We start from the raw sequence: 5778 nt of genomic DNA on the forward strand, positions 1-5778 counted from the left end.
AATACTAGCAGGCTCTTTTACCTACCTATGTGGGATGACATATTGTCCATCCTCAAGCGTATCTATTAGATTGTACTATTTATCCTCTGTGTGACCTTTGCAAAACCTACTTGGTGTTGGAGATGAGATTTTAGGGAACCAAAAGAGACTTTTCCTATGTGGTAATCAATTTGCCTTTTCTTGGCTTGTATGTCCATGTTTTTATACCACTGTAGTAAAACTGTAACCTGGAGGGTTTGTTTTGAAAAAAAAAAGGCCTAAGTCCTTGTCGATATTGAGACACACCAACGCGTTAACGGCTGGCTTATCCTTAACTACGTCCTTACAAGCTCACTTTGTCTTCCAAGTTAAAGCCGCAAAAAAACGAAAAAAGGAAAGTGCTGTTGTATGTGAGGGAGAGGGTGATGCTTGCAGTGTGATACCGATCTCTCTATGGGTGTGAGGGGGGCAGAAAATATCTCTGTTTCTGACAGTGTGCGTGCGCCCGGAGTTGCTCGCCAGCAGAAGTGTGTGAGAGTGTGACCATGTTGGCGCAGCCTGATGCAAGACAGCATCCTGCCCTGACTGATCAAAAGAAGTTCTTGGTTCAACAAATACTAGTACTTCCACACATCCCAGCTTGTGTGTGGTCATCTATTTGCCAGACATAAAATCCATATATCTTAAGACACAATCTTTTAAACGAATGGCATCCACAGAATTTGTTCTGTAAATGGTCGGAAAACAAAAATAACTCTCCCCATTTACTGCATAGCATACTCATTATAGCAGCTCTTTCAAGGGCAGGGATACATCAACCCAACGGAATGCCACTGGAACGTACGGGAGCTCGGGAATGCAGAATGTATGCAACACGTCTATGGCTGCTAGAGTGGACTCTCAGGGGCTGGGAGGCCCACATCATGAAGACCGATGGTCAGCCAGGCTTTCTGACCACGCTTGGTTGCTGCATTAGAAACAACACACACACACACACAAATCGTGTAAGCAGGCCTTCCCGCTGTAATTCACAACATTCAAACCACGGTAAATAACGACGGACAAATAACTCCAAACATTTCTACATTATAATTGCCAGCAAAGGTTTCCGCACCCTCTCAAGGTGACTAGCGAAGACAAGACGACGATGAATCACCGAGCCGAGCGACTCCCCAGCCAAACGTGGCCATTAGTGAAATAAGCTCTCTTTAGGTACGTGGGCCCGGGGAGCGAGAGCCCGGCGCGGGGGGAGCATCTGTACTCAGCGGCGGCGTGCCTGGGAGAGACCCGGCTCTCGCTCACCCAGCTGGGGCCCCACCTCAGACACAGAGACACAGCCCTCAGCCGCGGCGGCGGCCTAATTGAAGCAGACAAGCCTGGATCTCCCAGGCCCACACAGGTCACCGCGGCCCGGCTCGGCAGAGGTGTGCCGGGGACGCTCTCCGTCCTCATTAGGGTCTCCGTCACCCCCCCCCCCCCCCACACACACACCCCCCCGCCCCGTAGCGACAAGTATGCACGGTCGCACCCACGCAAACATCGCGGAGATGTATCTCTAAAGCAAAAACAATCACACGTGCATGGTGGATGCTCTCCTAAGGAAACCGATCATTGGTCTCATCCCCCAGCCATCCAAGGGCGATCGATGGCACCGCGACACGGCATCGCTGCTGCGTCTCTATTTAGAGACGTCAGGGGAAATACAAAAGAGGGGTCGTTTGTTGTCCTCGTTTGTTTTGATTCAATTGAAGATTGCGTATTTGCTTGCGTTCATCTGTTCATGTTTTTATTTATCAGGTATACGTTTTATATGACCGAGGCTATTATCGTTCCTTATAGGCAAACATCCCAAGCCCTTTTTTAAAGCCATTCATCCGTAGAAGAATTTGACAAATGCAGCCAGAGCTTGAATGGGAGAGAGACAGGTACAAGGATCTCAAAGTGAGGCAGAGGAGCAACATCTGCATAAGGCCAGATGCTCAGCGAAGGAACAGAAATGGGTCAGTGCATTGGTTAAGGGCATTTTATTAGTCTTATTTTTATTTTCCTTCAAATCCAGTAGAGCATTGTCAGGCCTTTCCATCCAGGTGTATCCACATTGGTTCAAAACATATGCAAGCAATGGTTTTATACAAGTATTCCTTTACTGAGGAGACATTAACGTGCAAAAAACACATTACATTGTAAACCCACGACACAGCCCCTCTTCATACCCACCTCTCTGTCTGTCGCGGTCTCTCTGTCTGTCTCTCTGTCTTTCTCTGTCTCTCTCTGTCTGTCTCTTTCTCTCTCTGTCTGTGTCTCTCTGTCAGTCTCTTTCTCTCTCTCTTTCTCTGTCGGTTCTCTCTCTCTCTGTCTTTCTCTGTCTCTCTCTGTCTGTCTCTTTCTCTCTCTCTCTGTCTGTCTCTTTCTCTCTCTCTTTCTCTGTCGGTTCTCTCTCTCTCTCTGTCTTTCTCTGTCTCTCTCTCTGTGTCTCTGTGTCTCTCTCTCTCTTTGTCTCTCTCTCTCTCTCTCTCTCTCTCTCTCTCTCTGTCTCTCTCTCTCTCTGTCTCTGTCTCTCTGTCTGTCTCTCAGTCTCTCTCTGTCTCTCTCTCTCTCTCTCTCTCTATCTCTCTGTCTCTCTCTCATGCCGTTTTCCAGTCCCTTCCTTGTAAGCTTGCTGGTTGTCAACCTTGCTGTCGTCATCTCTGCTGAGGCTCAGCTCGCTCTTGGGAGCCTCTCCAATATGCATGTCCTTGTGCGCGCTGCGTGTGACGCGTGGCTCTGCAGCGTGAAACGCCATCTCAAAGGAAGTGGGCTGGTGGAAGGTGGTGGTGGTGATGGTGGTGGTGATGGTGCTGATGGTGGGGGCGGGGTTGGAAGATAGTGGAGGTGGTGGTATTGATGGTGACGGTGGTCGTCGACGGGGGTCCCAGTGCAAGGGTCCCAGTATGGGGGTCCCGGTACGGGGGTCCCGGTATGGAGGTCCCGGTACAGGGGTCCCGGTAGAGGGCCCCCCCGACAGCATGACCTTATTCAGTCACAGGGGGCGTTTCAGGGTAGAGCAGACAGCAGCGTCTCCGAGGTAGAGGCTGTAAATGTGAAGAGACGTTGATGCATTGAGCGAATGATCTGATTGGACACGGAGTCGAGAGGGGACGTCAAGCAGGCGGGTCCCCCGTCCGGTACTCATATGAGGGGACTCTGAAGGGAGGCCTGCCTTATGCGCGCTGGCCAGGTCACTTGCGTATGTTTTGATTGGCTGGTTATGAGGAAGGGGACTTCTGCTGGGCGATGGAGCTGGCAGCTGACGCGGTGATGTGTGTGTGTGTGTGTGTGTGTGCGTGTGTGTGTCATCTGAGTCCGTGTACGTGTGTGGGTTTGTGCCTGCATGTGCATGCTTGTGTGTGTCTGTGTGCGTGTGTGTGTGTGTTTATGTCTGTCTGTATGTGTGTGTGTGTGTGTGCGTGCGTGTGTGTGTGCGTGCGTGGGTGCGTGTGTGTGTGTGTGTGCTTGTGCGTGTGTGTGTGTGCGTGTCTATGTGTCCTTGGTGAAGGGGGGGGGGGGGGGGCTGGATGAGGCAGCACAGGTCGTTGCCCGGGGAGCGTCTAACAATGGGACGTGGATTGATTATTCTCGATGAGCTACGGATCTGCTCCATTATGGCAGATAACGGGGCCAGGGGAGTGTATCACTTTAATCTGTCACCGCCAACACAGCCACCGTCACAATGTGACCGATGCCCCGTCCGCCTAGAGCACGGCGCAGCAGGAAACACGTGAACACCGTCGAATGGGGCGTCGTTCCCTGCAGGGACACGGCTCACCCCAACTCCTAAACCGCGGAGGCTTTAGTTATCCTCCAGACAACATACGAAAAAAGGTTTTGATTGGAATTGTTTGTAAGATTGGATTTTAGCATTCACTCAAATTCACAAAAATCTCCAGAAGGCACCTTCTTTGCCCTTCAGGGAAGCAAACCATGCAATGGGGGAAAGGGGGCTCAGCTGGGAATTCAATTGGAATGCATTGAAAAAATGTATTTCCTCCGAGCGACATGAATAGAGAAACGAGCGACCGGCCCATTCATGCATGGAGGTATTTCCATCCCATTTCCCTGTGTCATCCACCTGAACTCCGCCACGCATCTGCCATTCATTGCCCTGCGTACCACCGAGACAGGCCGAGGCCGAGGCAGATGAAGAGTAGGGAGGAATGCATGGCTTTGTCGAGGCGCTCTTGGTCAATCAGAGCCATGCTGATTCAATCCGAAATAATGCAGTTCCAATGTGTACTGATCCACGACACGTCCATGTCAGGTGCAGTTTAGGGTACAAACTGGAATGAGGTTAGAGTCAGATGTGCATGTGATCGCATCCAACCGTGTGTAGCACATTTCATCGGGTTCATGAACCACTGGCTATCTGGATTCACCTAGGCACCGTTTTGTGGTGGAGGCTGGGGGTGAATCAGCACGGATGAACAAACAGTACACTCTAATGAAAACATTCTCAGCGATCAACAATTATACACGACACCAACAGGGGTCAGCTCGCGTTTTCTCTACGGTAAATGGGAGTATGAGCATGTGTTTACCAGTACATTTTCATCCAGACCCATATACTAATCTTCACCCTCCAACCAACAAAAAACGATTTTCAGGGTTATCTTGCGAGCAAGGCAACCAGAGTCCACCACTGGTTATTTTGACATACAAACTGTGCCTCGTCATAATTGGTCATAAAATGGACATCGGACATCAGAACAATCTGATTTGCGGGCCACAGCAAGCGAAGGCACTGACCTCAATTACAGATGTAGTGTGAGAGAGCAGTGGTGTGATTGTCACCTGCAAGAGGACTGCTGTGAAGCCCCCGCCACCTGGGAGCGACCCACTTTAGGTTAACCTCCACACACACAACAGAGGTAGAGGCTTACCTCTGTGTGTGTGTGTGTGTGTGTGTGTGTGTGTGTGTGTGTGTGTGTGTGTGTGTGTGTGTGTGTGTGTGTGTGTGTGGTTTAATACCAGATTATAGATCACAGATACCCCACCGCCTTACACATCTTTGTAGCTTAACGTTTCGGTGGCAGTTCGGTGGCAAGAATTCCCATGAATCGAGCTAATTTACCATTTGAATCGATATAAGCAATCCGTTCAATGTCAATCGAAAGTAAATCCATGTACAACTAATGTTTAAACGGACACAAATGGCCAAGGTAGATTTGGTATCGAGACAATCCACGGAAATATGACAGGGTTTGCTTTTGTTTAATTGTTAAATAGGCTGTTAGGAGGAAGAAGGCAGGGTTTAGGAGGATAGAGGCTGCAGAAGTGCGCATGAGGAAGCGTGCTAAAGCCAAGCTATTGTGCCGATCACCGTCTTCATGTGTGGGGAATCCCAGCTGGACTCTAGGAAGAGTGCAGTGGGATGCAAACAAAGGTTTAATTTGTTAAACCATACTCTATATTGTTACTAAATCATGTGATGCCAACATAATACTTTGTGTACAAACGTATATATTTCCATACTCCTGTAATGAGTTCAGTTTATAATATGTGACGTCATCAAATTTGAATATGGATATTTGTTTGTCACCAAATTGTGTGTGTACAGAATTTGTGACAATTTGCCTCGAATTTATTTTCCGTTCTCAAACTGTATTTATTCCTTTGTTTGAAGGACACACTGTTTGCATCGTCTCATCTCTCGACTCTGCAACGGACCTACCCCCCATCGCCCCCCCACCCCCCTCCACCAACCATGACTCACCACCTCCAGGCCCCGCCTTCTCCTGGAACGCCTGGTCGCATGACTGGTCC

General features: G+C 49.4%; 1 protein-coding gene across 1 annotated transcript in view; it reads left to right on the forward strand.

Annotated features, from left to right (window-relative positions):
• Positions 1–1612, forward strand: part of LOC132472464 (potassium/sodium hyperpolarization-activated cyclic nucleotide-gated channel 4-like) — a 10006-nt gene extending 8394 nt beyond the window's left edge. The window contains exon 3 of the mRNA XM_060072071.1: positions 1–1612. This exon is cut by the window's left edge and continues 1968 nt beyond it. The gene's annotated coding sequence lies outside the window, so the exon portion shown is untranslated.
• Positions 1613–5778: the final 4166 nt, after the last annotated feature.

Source organism: Gadus macrocephalus, chromosome 14 (assembly GCF_031168955.1).
Source record: "Gadus macrocephalus chromosome 14, ASM3116895v1".
Taxonomy (NCBI): domain Eukaryota; kingdom Metazoa; phylum Chordata; class Actinopteri; order Gadiformes; family Gadidae; genus Gadus; species Gadus macrocephalus.